The sequence below is a fragment of the Xenopus laevis genome, chromosome 6S, assembly GCF_017654675.1.
Source record: "Xenopus laevis strain J_2021 chromosome 6S, Xenopus_laevis_v10.1, whole genome shotgun sequence".
In the NCBI taxonomy this organism is placed as follows: Eukaryota; Metazoa; Chordata; class Amphibia; order Anura; family Pipidae; genus Xenopus; species Xenopus laevis.
The window spans coordinates 18707573-18723836 of NC_054382.1; the positions used below are offsets into that span (position 1 = coordinate 18707573).

Sequence of the window (16264 nt, forward strand, 5' to 3'; positions counted from 1 at the left end):
CTTCCCAGCACCATATCACCCATGTATCATTAGGTGCCAAGAAAAAGCCCCCTAAATATGATTGCCAGGGTTCCTCCAAACAGTTTGGTGCCCATTGTTCATAGTTTTACCAAAGTATCTGGCATTTAGAGGCCCCAAAATGAAGTTAGCTCATACAAATAGTCCTGTGGGTAACTTCAGCTAATGAAAAATCAACACATTGACTGCATTTTTTGTGGGGTAAAAACACAGAAATATTGGTTTACCCCCCAAAACCATATATTTTTGGAAAGGACACATTCTACCGAATCTAAAATGGGTACCCATGCCTTTCTGCTCCAAACGAGTCGCAAGGCTTTCCCAAAAATGGCAGTTTTGGTGAAATACCTGAAAATTGCCTCAAAGCTTAAACTTTCCAGCATTGTATCGTCCATGTATCATTACCAGCATAAAGCATCCTAAATATGAATGCCGGGGGTCTACTTAACAGTTTGATACCCAATAAACATAGATTTACCAAACTATGTGGCATACAGAGACCCCCAAATCCACATAGGGGATATGAATTTTCACGTATGACACTCTGGCTACTACAACATAAGCACCCAATGAGAGCCCCTAACAATATGGAGACCCTAGAAAACCATATATTTTCCGAAAGTACAGTCTGACAAATCTAAAGCATGTAAAGACATCTTTCTACTGCAAACTATCAAACCGCAAAGCAATGCTAAACATAACGCTTTTTATGAAATTTCTGAAAATAGTCACAAAGCAAGCATTTTACCCCATTATATACCCCATATTTTGTAACGTACCAGCAAAAGTCATCGTAAATATGAACGCCAGGGCTGTACTGAACAGTTTGATCCCTGATATGAAAAGATTTACCAAACTAGGTGGCATACAGAGACGCCCAAATGAAAATAGTACAAATGAATTTTCACATATGACACTCTGATTGCTACAATACAAGCACCTGGTATGTGCATTATGCACCATAAGACCCCCTAACAGTATGGAGACCCTAGAAAACTATATAGTTTCTGAAAGTACACATTCAGGCGAATCTAAAGCAAGTAATTACATCTTTCTACTGCAAACTACCAAACCACAAAGCTATGCTAAACATAAGGCTTTTTTTTAACTTTCTGAAAATAGTCACAAAGCTTGCATTTTACCCCATTATATACCCCACATTTTGTAACGTACCAACAAAAGTCATCCTAAATATGAACGCCAGGGGTGTACTGAACAGTTTGATGCCTGATATGAAAAGATTTACCAAACTAGGTGGCATACAGAGACGCCCAAATGAAAATAGTACATATGAATTTTCACGTATGACACACTGACTGCTACAATACAAGCACCTGGTATGTGCATTATGCACCATAAGACCCCCTAACAGTATGGAGACCCTAGAAACCCATATATTTTCCGAAAGTACACATTCAGACGGATCTAAAGCAAGTAATTAGATCTTTCTACTGCAAACTACCAAACCGCAAAGCAATCCTAAACATAACGCTTTTTATGAAATTTCTGAAAATAGTCACAAAGCAAGCATTTTACCCCATTATATACCCCACATTTTGCAACGTACCAGCAAAAGTCATCCTAAATATGAACGCCAGGGGTGTACTGAACAGTTTGATGCCTGATATGAAAAGATTTACCAAACTAGGTGGCATACAGAGATGCCCAAATGAAAATAGTACATATGAATTTTCACATATGACACTCTGACTACTACAATACAAGCACCTGGTGTGTGCATTATGCACCATAAGACCCCCTAACAGTATGAAGACCCTAGAAACCCATATATTTTCCGAAAGTACACATTCAGACGGATCTAAAGCAAGTAATTACATCTTTCTACTGCAAACTACCAAACCGCAAAGCAATCCTAAACATAACGCTTTTTATGAAATTTCTGAAAATAGTCACAAAGCAAGCATTTTACCCCATTATATACCCCACATTTTGCAACGTACCAGCAAAAGTCATCCTAAATATGAACGCCAGGGGTGTACTGAACAGTTTGATGCCTGATATGAAAAGATTTACCAAACTAGGTGGCATACAGAGACGCCCAAATGAAAATAGTACATATGAATTTTCACGTATGACACACTGACTGCTACAATACAAGCACCTGGTATGTGCATTATGCACCATAAGACCCCCTAACAGTATGGAGACGCTAGAAAACCATATATTTTCCGAAAGTACACATTCAGACGGATCTAAAGCAAGTAATTACATCTTTCTACTGCAAACTACCAAACCACAAAGCTATGCTAAACATAAGGCTTTTTTTTAACTTTCTGAAAATAGTCACAAAGCTTGCATTTTACCCCATTATATACCCCACATTTTGTAACGTACCAACAAAAGTCATCCTAAATATGAACGCCAGGGGTGTACTGAACAGTTTGATGCCTGATATGAAAAGATTTACCAAACTAGGTGGCATACAGAGACGCCCAAATGAAAATAGTACATATGAATTTTCACGTATGACACACTGACTGCTACAATACAAGCACCTGGTATGTGCATTATGCACCATAAGACCCCCTAACAGTATGGAGACCCTAGAAACCCATATATTTTCCGAAAGTACACATTCAGACGGATCTAAAGCAAGTAATTAGATCTTTCTACTGCAAACTACCAAACCGCAAAGCAATCCTAAACATAATGCTTTTTATGAAATTTCTGAAAATAGTCACAAAGCAAGCATTTTACCCCATTATATACCCCACATTTTGCAACGTACCAGCAAAAGTCATCCTAAATATGAACGCCAGGGGTGTACTGAACAGTTTGATGCCTGATATGAAAAGATTTACCAAACTAGGTGGCATACAGAGATGCCCAAATGAAAATAGTACATATGAATTTTCACATATGACACTCTGACTACTACAATACAAGCACCTGGTGTGTGCATTATGCACCATAAGACCCCCTAACAGTATGAAGACCCTAGAAACCCATATATTTTCCGAAAGTACACATTCAGACGGATCTAAAGCAAGTAATTACATCTTTCTACTGCAAACTACCAAACCGCAAAGCAATCCTAAACATAACGCTTTTTATGAAATTTCTGAAAATAGTCACAAAGCAAGCATTTTACCCCATTATATACCCCACATTTTGCAACGTACCAGCAAAAGTCATCCTAAATATGAACGCCAGGGGTGTACTGAACAGTTTGATGCCTGATATGAAAAGATTTACCAAACTAGGTGGCATACAGAGACGCCCAAATGAAAATAGTACATATGAATTTTCACATATGACACACTGACTGCTACAATACAAGCACCTGGTGTGTGCATTATGCACCATAAGACCCCCTAACAGTATGGAGACCCTAGAAAACCATATATTTTCCGAAAGTACACATTCAGACGGATCTAAAGCAAGTAATTACATCTTTCTACTGCAAACTACCAAACCGCAAAGCAATGCTAAACATAACAGTTTTTATGGAATTTCTGAAAATAGTCACAAAGCAAGCATTTTACCCCATTATATACCCCACATTTTGTAACGTACCAGCAAAAGTCATCCTAAATATGAACGCCAGGGGTGTACTGAACAGTTTGATGCCTGGTATGAAAAGATTTACCAAACTATTTTGCACACAGAGACCTCCAAATGGTTATATAGCAGACAAAATTTTCATGGTCAAAATGAAGTAACAAAGAACAAAGCGAAATGGTATAAAATCACTAAAATCCAACAAAATCGCAAAAATCAATGCTTTTTTTTTTCCGCCTACTGTAATCAGCAGTCAGAATCAATGGTTGAATATTTTAGCATGGCCAAATAAGTTTTACAGACAGAAACAGGGGAACAACACCATCGCACAGCTGAAAATGTAATAAAATGGCTAAACATGCAATAAAATGGCTAAAAATGCACAAAAATCACCAGAATTGCAGTATAATCACCAAAATAACATACAAAAGGTATTGCGCAGTGCAATTAGCGAATACGCTATTCGCAATGGCAATAAAACAGTTTTTTCAGGCAAAAAAAAACAGACGATGCGATAAAAACAAAAAAACAAAGACACAACATAGTGTAAGTGTGTATGTGTGTGTAGAACTGACCAATTGCATGTTGTGTGCGTGTGCAAGCGTGTGGGGGTGCTGTGAATGTGTGTGACCCCCCTGATCCCCCAAAAATGTATGTGATTGTGTGTAAGTGTGAATGTAAGTGTGTAATGGGAAAATAAGTGTGTGTTTGTGTGTTTGTGTGTGTTTGTGTGTGTGTGGATGGGCACTAACCTGGGAGTAGTAGGGTCCAGATCGTCCAGGAGAGCTGCAGGCAGAGCTGGCACCGTCCTCTTCTGATGATCCGGTAAAAGGGGCGGAGCTTAGCGGCCAGGAAGTGCAGGCAGCAGCATAGCACGTCCATTCCACGTGCTGCTGCTGCCTTTGGGGCCCCTGGGCTATAGAGCCTCAGGGGCCACTCATTCCCTGCCTAGGCTTGTTGCCTGGGGGCTGGGGAATGAGTCTGAACAGAGCGAGCAGCTTTACAAGCCGCTCCTCTGTTCACAGAGTGCAGGCAGCAGCAGAGCACGTAGATTTCACGTGCCTGCTGCTGCCTAGGGGCCCCTGGGCGATCGCGACCCAGGGGCCCCTTGTTCTTCACCTAGGCTCGTTGCCTAGGGGCTGGGGAACCGGTGGATAGCACTTAGAACGGAGCGAGTGACTTTACAAGTCTCTCCTCCGTTCTGAAAGTGCAGGCAGCAGCAGGGCACATATATTGCACGTGCCTGCTGCTGCCTTGGGGCCCCTGGGCGATCGCGCCTCAGGGGCCACTCGTTCCCAGCCCCTGCTCGTTGCCTGGGGGCTGGGGAACGAAAAGGAACGGAGCAAGCGGCTTGAAAAGCCGCTCCTCCGTTCCCTAACCCTGAAATGCTGCAGAACGTAGAATCTACGTTCTGTGGCATTTCAAGTGTCATTCCCACAGAACGTAGATTCTACGTGGGGTGGCACTTAAAGGGTTAAAGAAGCTTCCAGCAACTTGTTTATTTATGTATTTATTTATTTTTACAGTTGTCGGTTTTGCTGTGCGGAAGACCCTGATGAGGATGAAGAAACCCCAAAAGAGAGTAACCAAAGAGCAGCTCAAGGGTTTGTATCCTGTGCAGAATATTTTCATTAGTCCCTAAACCCTTTGTTTATATACATTTGTATCTAAGGACACACGCTGCGACTCGAGGAGATCAGTCACCCGGCAACAAATCTCCTCTTCTTCAGGTCAACTAATCTCCCCTAACTGCCTCCCCGCCGGCTACAATGTAAATCTCAGGCGGGATGGCACTCGGAACGATTCGTTTTCCGAAGTCGCCAGAAGTTGCATGGAAACTTCGGACGACTTCGGAAAACAAAGTGCTCTGAGTGGCATCTCGTCGGCTATTAGTTTTTTAGCCAGCAGGAAGGCAGGGGAGGCAGTTCGGCGACATTATTCCCCCCGAGGAGATTTGTCACCGGGCGACTAATCTCTCTGAATTGCAGCGTGTGTCTTTACCCTAAAAGTGATAAAAACAGAGAAAACAGATTGTGTGGGGGTGGAATAAGCTTGCAAGATTGTATGTCTAGTATAGGCCTTACAAGCATGAATTATTAGAAAATGCTGTGATAACCTTGTTAGCAATATTGAATACCTTTAATACGTTATTATTACAGTTAAGCAGTTGATGATTATATTTTCTATAGAATCAAAGCAAGTTGTTTCTTTTAAACCAATATTGGGTTAGTTGTGTGATAACAATGAGTTATGAGTATTAGAATATATTATCCTTTTTTTGTTTGCAGGGAGGCTAGTGTCCATTATGAGAATGAGACCCCAGCTCATGTAAATGTGACCTCTAGCGAGAAGAAAGAGGAAAATAAATCTGCTCCAGATGAAAGCAGTAGTGAGGAAGAGTCTCAAAATACAGAATCAATAACATCTAGTGAGACAGAAGAAAGTGCCTGTGATTGTGCCGAATGTGCAGCAAAGTCTTTACAGTCCCTGCCTAATAATCAGTGAACTTGGATTTATATTTTCGCTTAGTAGATTTTTTTTTAAAATTATATTTCCTATGTTGAAGCAGATATATTTTAAGAATAAATAAAGTTAACATATGCAGAAAAGATTTTTGGAAAATGGTTGTTTTATTTCAGCTTTTATTATTGGTGGTAAATGTGGCGTATTGGGGGAGTCTTGATGGATGTGTGTGACCCGTCTATCCTAAACAGAGAGAGCTTCTAGAGCTGTTTATTCTGATATGGTAAAGCATTCTGCAGAATAAATACAGAATTATAACTTGCACTATTGTGGCTAATCTATTGGCAATACACTGCTTTGGTGGCTTTCCTTCTCCTTTAACCCTTCTTGCCAATTTCCTATCAATATTAACTAGCCAGTGTTTGATGGTATGGGAACAGGACACTGTAGTATCAGCCTGAAAATGCTACTCACACAGACTGTATAAAACACAAAGCTAAGTCTAGAAATAGCACAGTTACAGTGTGTCATATTCACAGAGATATCAGCAGTAATTAGTGATGGGTGAATATGACCCGTTTCACCAAAAGTTCACAAAACAACAAAAATTTGCCATTGAAGGCTAGGAGTGTCAATTTTTCTTTAGTTGCGCAATGCAACGCGGCAAATTTTTTCACCCTATGGTCGTCATTTTAGCAGCAAAACTCAATGAAAAATTTTGCTCTTCACTATTAGTGTTTTTTTTAAAAAAAAACAAAAAAAAAAAGAAACACAAAGTCCCATTCTAAGTGGGAAATTCAACAAAAATGGAGTAGAAAAAAAAATGGCGTACGGCTCGGTTTAACTTCCCCCTGTCCTCAGCTCTGCATTATTTCCCCCAACCTCCCCCTCTTTCATTAGCATATTAGTAGCGATTATCAGCCTATTAAAAGTAAAAGTCAAATTTTCTCACTATCCATAGGATAGCAAAAGGCGTCAAAAGCCTCATTAGCCTTTTTTAGAAACAAGAAAAACAAAAAAATGTGTATTTATATACCATTGTACAGTAAAACCTCAATTTCACATCCCCTGAATTTACATTTTCCCTCATTTTACATTGTTGTTTTGTAGTCCCAGCTATATATTATGCCTAATACATTTCCCTGATTTTAAATTTTTCGGGATTTGACACCATTTTTTTCTCGTCCCCTGAAAAATGTAAAATAAGGGTTCTACTGTATTTATAGATATATATATATTTATTCAATATATACACACACAGGTATGGGACCTGCTATACAAAATGCTTGGGACCTGGGGTTTTCCGGGTTGAAAGATCTTTCTGGAATTTGGATCTTCATACCTTAAGAAAATCATGCAAAAATTAAACCCAAAAGCATGCTTTAGCTTTGAATAAGAATTCATTATATCTTAGCTGGGATCAAGTACAAGGTACTTTTTTATTTAGGAATGCACTATTTTGGATTCGACTGAACCCCTGAATCTTTCGAGAAAGATTCGGCCGAATACTGAACCAAACACGAATTTGCACATGCAAATTAGGGGTGGAAAGGGGAAAACATATTTTACTTCCTTGTTTTGAGACAAAAAGTCCTGCGATTTCACTCCTGCCCCTAATTTGCATATGTATATTAGGATTCGGAACGGCCAGGCAGAAGGATTCGGCCGAATCTGAATCCTGCTGAAAAAGGCCGAATCCCGAACCGAATCCTTGAATTTTCCTTTAAGCATTCATTTAACCCAAAAATTTGCTTCCTCCAGTAAGAATTAATTACATCTCAGGATGAAGTACAAAGCACTGCTGTAATTACAGAGAAAGGGGAAAACATGTTTAAAGCTTTGAATTAATCGACTAATAAATCAGCCCCTAAATGTCTTTTTAAGGTGAACAACTCATACAATTATGACTAAAAATACATCCTTGTGACCCAATAGCAGTATAAGAGAATTGATCTAATTTCTTGCTGCAGACACAATAATCTGAACGTTACCAATAATTTGTTAAACTGAAAGCAGGTAAAATGCACAACGCGATATAAAGTTAAGCATTTTCTCCATTACCGTTTCATTTTGCCAATGTTTATGGGTCACAGCATCCAAGCTTGACGCCAACATTAAATGAATACTAGGGATGCTCCGAATCCACTATTTTGGATTCGGCCGAACCCACGGATCCTTCTGGAAAGATTTGGCCAAATACCGAACCGAATCTGAATCCTAATTTGCATATGCTGGTAGGGGAAAACATTTTTAACTCCTTGTTTTGTGACAAAAAGTCACACGATTTCCCTCCCCATCCCTAATTTGCATATGCAAATTAGGATTTGGTTCAGCCAGGCAGAAGGATTCGGCCGATACCTGCTGAAAAAGGCCGAATCCCGAACGAAATCCTGGATTCTGTGTATCCCCAATGAATACATTCTTCGCTTTACTAGAATGGTTTCCCCCATGTTATGAGAAACTAGTTTCCATGGCAACGTGGCTCAGGTAAAATGTCTTCACAACTCAAGCTAAATATGTTTTCATAGGCAGGCCGCTGCCATCTCTCTGCATTATGCTGGAGATTGACTAGGATTCATCCACTAGAAACATCAACACACTTGCACAAAAGACAAAGAAAGATTATGATCAGCTTGAGTAACTTTACTGTATATTAGATCAATTTAGGGAATACCTAAAAGGCAAAAACATCAAGAAATGTAAATATTTAATGTGCATAAATTATCCAGAAAGCTCCAAATTATGGAAAGTTCATCTCCCATAGAGTCCACTTTATCCAAATAATACACATTTTTTTTAAAATGATTTTGTTTTTCTCTTAATTAATCCTTATTGGAAGCAAAACCAAACTATTGGGTTTATTTAATGTTTAAACAATTTTGTTGTAGTCTAACGTACGAAGATCTAAATTACGGAAAGATCTGTTATCGAGGAAAACCCCAGGTCCCAAGCATGCTGGATACTAGGTCCCATACCTGTATTGAATGGTTTTACCTACAGCACAGCAATATCTTCAAAACACAAGCATTTGCATATACACAACAAAGAGTTTCTAAGTCCATTCTCACTGGTTGGTGGTGGAGTCTCTCACTTCACATTAGTAGCACTTTCCAGATGTGTTCTAGGGCAATAAAAACAAATACGTGGGACGTTTTTCATGGGACAGTCCCAATTTTGACACCTTAACCCACAGTCCCGGATTGTTAGTGAAAAGTCCCAACTTTCTCTTTGATCTCCTGCACTGTACAGCCAGAAAAAGATAGTTTCTAAAACTTAATTGGCTTTGACAGAGAGCCCAGAATACTGGCAGGTGCATTTAGATACTTTTGTAACAATTTAAGAAACAATTGTAACAATATAAGATAAGCAGGTCTTATGGGGAAACGGTGACTTGCAGCTTAAAGGGCAAATCACCTTCATTAGCAAAACTGTAATAACACATAAAAACCACAGAAATGCGTTCAAGCTGTCATAACCTGCCAAATTTTGTAAAATGAACATGGTAATTAGGGGGTGTGGCCGCTTCACACAACATATCTTTTTGCGCCACTTTCTATTTCCAAAATGTTGGTAGGTATGTGATAATTTTTCCAAATTTGTGCTAAAATGTAACCAAAGGCGTCATCTTTGACCCCAGGGAATGAAAGTGCAAGAGCACTAAGGGGTGTATGAGTCTGCCTCTTACTGCTAATTCAGGATGACACTTGCAATTGGAATTAGAGAATGATGATTTAGGTAGGGGTATGTAGGAGGTGGGAGTGGGAGGGGCTTCACTTACCCTATTCTCCCTCTCTGAATTCAGCAAAGCCTAATACAGCGGCTGATTCCAATTGCACCATAAAATGGATCTGCATTCTAAAATCAAACACAAAGGACTGCCCCATGCAGTGGATAAAAGGCAAAACTTTGCGGATTGTTACTTTTTTTTTTTTGCAATGTACACACTGTGTGGGGCACCGTAAATGAACCCTCATGTCTTTTATTTTGCAAGGAAAAAAACGCAATAAATAGTACCAATTTTGTTTTCCCAGAAAAAAAATATGTTTTTCCACTAAAAAAGTACAAACACCAGTAAATGCATTTTTTAAACCAGATGGTGATAAATATTCCAATATTCAAATTGTTGTCTCAAGAAACAATGGGTTTTTGGCTGACAAAGTCAGTGAACCCCACCTGAAAGCCGTAAAGAGTTACAAGAGAAAGGCAAATCATTCAAAAATGATAAAAAATAAAAATCATTGACAAAGTTGCTAAAAATTGGACATTCTATAACATACTAAAAGTTTAAAAACAGTCAAATCCCCCTTTGATAGAGCCAACTCCTATGGACCCAGGCCATTCCTGACCTTAACCAAGAGCAATGGGATGAATCACAGAAACAGCCTACATCTTCCTAATCTCGATAAGGGACAGACTGATACAATATAAGGTTCTCCACCAAGACTGGCAATCTGTGGGTTCTGGCAAATGCCAGAGGGGCCACCATAAAATGCCATAGAAAGTCACTATTTAGTGGGCTGGTGGGGAGCAGATTGGGCCGCTCTGTACTTGTAATGACAGGGCCTATTTTGACTCCCAGTCCGGACCTGCCACCAGGGCCATTAGAAATCACGGGGCCCCGTACAACAAAATTTTCAGGGCCCCACCCCCCAAGCCGCACCCCAGATCCCGTCCACTACACACCACAGTTAAAAGACCACATAGACATCAGTGCTAAAAAAGGTAACCCCCCCACACACACACACAAGTTATAAAAAGCTATTGCGGGTCAGGCCCCCTTAAAAGTTTAAAAAAAAAAAAAAAAAAAAACTGTGGTGGCAGCCCCCCCCATAAAAAATTTTTTTAAAAAAAATTGGTGGTCAGGGCCCTCCTACAAGTTAAAAAAAATAATTGCCCCCCATAAAAGTTTTTAAAAACAAAAAAACATTGGTGGCAGGGCCCACCTGCAAGTAAAAAGAAAAAAATTGATGGCCTTGCCCCCCCCACCCCACAAGTTATAAAAAGCCATTGGTGATCAGGGGTCCCCCTGCAAGTAAAAAAAAAAAAACTGGCCAGATCCCCCCAAATTTTTAAAAAAATTGCTTGCCAGGGTTTTGTGTCTAAGGGGGGCCCAGCCATGCTTCACTTACTTGATTAGCCGGGCCCCCCCCTGCTTTCAGCGTGCTGCACAGCAGCTCTGTCAACTGTCAGCTTTTCTTCTATTGGTCCTTTAAGAATAAGTCCCGGTAAAGCTGTACAGGGATTGGATAAGGGGATCCAATCCCAATGCAGATTTTACCTGTTGTAACGCCTATGATTGCACTTACAAACACCTGCTATTTGTGGCACAATGTCCTGCCAGCAACTTTAATTACTTCTTGTCTTAATATCTGCTACTATCTTCACTCTGTGGGCCTTGTGCAACACATTCCCTCAATCACTTCATAATAGGAGGGGAGGCAAGGGAAGTCACTGTCTAATTAAAGGACATATAAAGCCTAAATTTCCTACCATGTATATAAGTTGGGCATATCTTCCCCACCCATGCCACATCATTTGTACTGCATATATTCCTCCACTTTCCAGTGCCATCACATTTTCCGAAAACAAATAGCAGCTTTCCCCCAGCAGCCATTTTCCCTATAACACATCATCAGTAACACTGACATCTGCAAACAGGACATGTATGCTGTAAAGTTCATGCAATGCAGAATGCAGGTTTACACAGGCACAACATACTTTGAATCAAATGTGCTATTCCTTCGATTAAAATTCGACCAAATACGGACCTATTTGATCGAAAACTGACCTATTCGACCCGAAAACACTTCGAATTTTGAATTCAAAAAGACCAACCGAAATTAATTCTAAGTGTTTTCAATTCGAAATCCGACCCTTGATAAACATGCCCCTAAATATAGGGTCCTATATTGCTGCAAGAATATTTACACATTGAAACATCTCAAACTGCAGTCATTGCATAAAAAAAATCTCAAAATAGATGGCATTTCAAGGAACACAGACCAATCTGAAATATAATCTTCCAATAAAGTCAGTGGGATATTTCAGTTTATTCAGGATAAAATGGATTAGGCAAAGTGTTATGAGATACTGATACGTAGCCATGCACTGCAGTCTTATTTTAAGACTTTTTACTATAAACACCTTTGATCCATTATGGATTCAATCATTTCTAAAAAACAAAAATATATAATTCATGAACAATACAATTTGCAGGTATGCTTCAGTAGTTCCTACTTTTGTCAAAACGCATATAGGCTTTGGAGCTGTTTTGCTGGAAAACCATCCTTTAATGTCGATGTTTTGAAGATTTAAATCCACTTTAAGAACCTTCAAGAACCCCTGCAATAAAAAAAAACAATAAACTACTGGTTGCTGGCTGCACTCAATAAAGGAGAACTAAACCCTAAAAATGTATATGGTTAAAAATGGCATATTTTATATAGTGAACTTATTGCACGAGGCTAAAGTTTCAGCTTGTCAATAGCAGCAATGACCCAGGACTTCAAACTTGTCACAGGGGGTCACCATCTCGGAAAAAAAATCTTTTTAAACCATTCAGGATTTATCTCCCCGTCTCATCAACTCATCAGAATAAAGCTAGACAGCATATGTAATATATATATACACACACACAGGTATGGGAACCGATATCCGGAATCCCGTTATCCAGAAAGTTCCGAATGGCCATCTCCCATAGACTCCATTTTTATTCTAACAATCCAAGAAATTATTTTTTTATACAGCAGCTCTTCAATTTGCATTTTAAGCAATCTGGTAACTAGGGCCCAAATTACCCTAGCAACCATGCATTGATTTGAACAAGATATATACTACACTCTGGTGAGCTCAAATCCTACATCCATATTCAACAGTTTAAATGTAGGTAGATTCATTCTACAAATTGCACAGTGATTCGCTAACTGCAAGGTAAATCCCTCTAGCCTGTCATGGGAAACATTTTTTTTTCTCCAAAACCCAACAGTTAATAGTGCTGCTCCAGCAGAATTCTGCAGTGAAATTGACTTCTCAAAAGAGCAAATAGGTTTTTTAATATTTAATTTTGAAATCTGACATGGGGCTAGACATATTGTCAGTTTCCCAGCTGCCCGTAGTCATGTGACTTGTGCTCTGATAAACGTCAGTCACTCTTTACTACAAGTTAGAGTGGTATCACCCCCTCCCTTTCCCTACCAGCAGCCTAACAGAACAATGGTAAGGTAACCAGATAGCAGCTCCCTAACACAAGATAACAGCTGCCTGCTAGATCTAAGAACAACACTCAATAGTAAAATCCAGGTCCCACTGCGAAACATTCAGTTACATTGAGTAGGAGAAACAACAGCCTGCCAGAAAGCAGTTCCATCCTTAAGTGCTGGCTCTTTCTGAAGGCACATGACCAGGCACAATGACCTGAGATGGCACACACCAATATTACAAATAAAAAAAAATACACTTCCTGGTTCAGGAATGAAATTTTTATATGGTAGAGTGAATTATATGTAGTGTAAACAATTTAATTTAAAAAATAAAAACACCATAAAAATCATGAAACTCCAAGATCAGAACAGCCCTATTGACACACAGCAGACTTGAACTTCATTTCAGGTCAAGCAACACACTCTCTCTCTCTCTCTCTCTCTCTCCTCTGATGCCTCTTAAATACCCACTGTACCCTTGTAACAGCTCACCATAAACTGAGAATAGTCTGCACTGTGTAGTGGAGTTTAATAGGAAGATCAACAGCCCTATAAGGGATTCCATATACCCTATGCAAGTGAACAAACCTTTAAAAAATTGTAAACTGTTTTAAAGTACACGGTTACTTAATACAATGACGCAAACCTAGTAAGGTACGCCAAGTGGTATTACCTGGTTTTGTAACGGTAAAGCCAATCATAACCATCCTTATTTAAGTGCTCCTTATTCCTGTTTTAGTGCGCCGCAAAAATAATACAAAATGTCAGATCCCTTGAGTTTGCCATTCTAGGGATTCTAAATAGAAGTTATTATAACAGCAGGCATTTTGATTGTGAATATCCAATAGAACATACCAAAGGCCAGTAACACATTTCTCTAGGATCTCTTGGTAAACAATAATAGGACGTGAAAGCCTGAGGCCTGTTTATTTATTTTTTTTGCCCAACGGAATACTTTTAACAGGACTTCAATAAAAATATGGATTAGGTGTTAATTGTTATTTAAACATGCCTTCATAGTAAAAGGAGAAGTAGACCTGCAATTAATTTTGGATCATACTTGTTGAAGACTACTTAACTGGTTAATAACTTCATAGTACATAAAATTATTATAGGGGATATGATCATCAGAAAAAAAATGACTACTTTCTCGCAGTTCCTCCTTCCTGGCCAACAAGTCACTCCGAATGATAGTAGTGATAGTAGTGATCAAAACACCCAAAGGCTTGTACATAAACAAGCTTTTGGGTGTTTTGATCACTACTACCATTGGGAGTGACCTGTTGGCCATGCGTCATTATAGCAGGCGGAAGACAAGGGAAACCGTTCGGGGACATTAGTCGGCGATTAGTGCGACTAAAGGTGGCCATACACGGGCCGATAAAAGCTGCCGACAGACCGTGTCGGCAGCTTATTGGCCCGTGTATGGGGGCCCCCGACGGGCTTCCCCGATCGAGATCTGGCCGAAAGTCGGCCAGATCTCGATCGGATGGGATTAAAAATCCCGTCGGATCGCGGCCGCATCTGTTCGTTGATGCGGTCCCGCGATCCGACCGCCCGTTTGGCGAACGCTAGGATCCGATCGTTGGGCCCCAGGGCCCACGATCGGATCAGCCCGATATTGCCCACCTCAAGGTGGGCATATCGGAGGGAGATCCGCTCGTTTGGCGACATCGCCAAACGAGCGGATCTATCCGTGTATGGCCACCTTAAATCTCCCCGAATACCCTTAGGCTGCAGTACTTGCAGTACAGCAGTAAAGAGTGACTAAAGTTTATCAGAACAAAAAAAACACAAGGACAAATGAAACTTTTAAATCGCTAAGTCTTTATTAAGAAACAACTTAAAGAAACTCCGCTTGTGCTCTTCAGAAAAGGCGATCCGTCGTGCGGCGTTCCATTTCTCCTCCCTTCCTTATAGGCGCGTGATGAATTGTCGCCTTTTCTGAAGAGGAGCACAAGCGGAGTTTCGGTAAGTTATTTCTTAATAAAGAGTTAGCAATTTAAAAGTTTAAATTTGTCTTTGTGGTTTTTTTTTTTTTTTCTTCTATATTAACATTTTTTTTTTTAAATTCAAGTTACTGATCCTTTAAAGGAGAAGGAACCCCTTTTGCAAAAAAACCCGTACCCCCAACCCCAGGTAGACCCCCTCCCTCCAGGCTAACTACCCCCCCCCCGCCGGGAAGTGCCTCATACTCCATACTTACCCCTTTGGCGCAGATTCTTCCAGTGGAGCTCCACGCAACCATCTTCCACGTCCTCGGTAAACAAGACTGGGAGATCGGCATTTTACATGTAATTCTGCGCATTCGCAGTTGTCGCAAACCAACTGCGAATGTGAAGAAAATACCCATCTCCAAGTCAGCTTACAGAGGATGCGGAAGATGGATGCGTGGAACTCCGCTGAAAGAATCTAGGCCGAGGGGTAAGTATGGAGTATGGGGCATTTCCCCTGAGGGGAGGAGGAAGGGGGATCTATCTGGGGTGGGGGGTACAGGGTTTTTTGCAAAAGGGTTTCCTTCTCCTTTAAACCTGGCAACCCTGGTTAGTCCTCAGCGTTAGAAAATGTCATCCCTACCTGAATTCAAGGACAGGATTCGGCTTGAGACCATAAAACGCAGCTGAGAGGGTGAGCAGCCAGTAAGGGCGGCGACCATTTAATGCGACTCTTGTCCGTGACGTAGCTGTTCCCTTTCTTCCAGCCATCCTCAAAAGTTTGGGATACAGCCGGTCGTTGTCCTGCGTGCCATTGGTCAGATGATGGGCCAATGACGATGGTAGATGTCGCAGGTGTATCTGGCCTTCCTCTCTGGCACCTTGGAGGGGCACCTGAGGGGTTTGGGACGCCGGGTCCACGTTGAAGGCGACAGCAGAGCGGAATAAAGTCGTCTCACCTTCTAAAACACTTTAAATGAAGGTACCACTCAGCATCCCTCCCCGTGTGCTGCTCCCTGGACTTATTCCTCTGTAAAACCAGGTTTAAAAAGTTAGTGGCGTGAAGCAGCAGATCCAGAGCTGTGATCAAGCTGGGGTGGCCAGAAGTTGCAGACATGCCGCTTAACT

At 40.5% G+C, this 16264-nt stretch overlaps 1 protein-coding gene across 2 annotated transcripts in view; it reads right to left on the minus strand.

The window, feature by feature from the left end:
• The window catches only part of apbb1ip.S (amyloid beta (A4) precursor protein-binding, family B, member 1 interacting protein S homeolog), a 133925-nt gene extending 118025 nt beyond the window's left edge, over window positions 1-15900 (minus strand). For both annotated transcript variants that reach the window (XM_041567190.1, XM_041567189.1), the window contains exon 1: window positions 15780-15900. The gene's annotated coding sequence lies outside the window, so the exon portion shown is untranslated. The remainder of the gene's footprint in view (window positions 1-15779) is intronic.
• Between the last annotated feature and the right edge of the window lie 364 nt (window positions 15901-16264).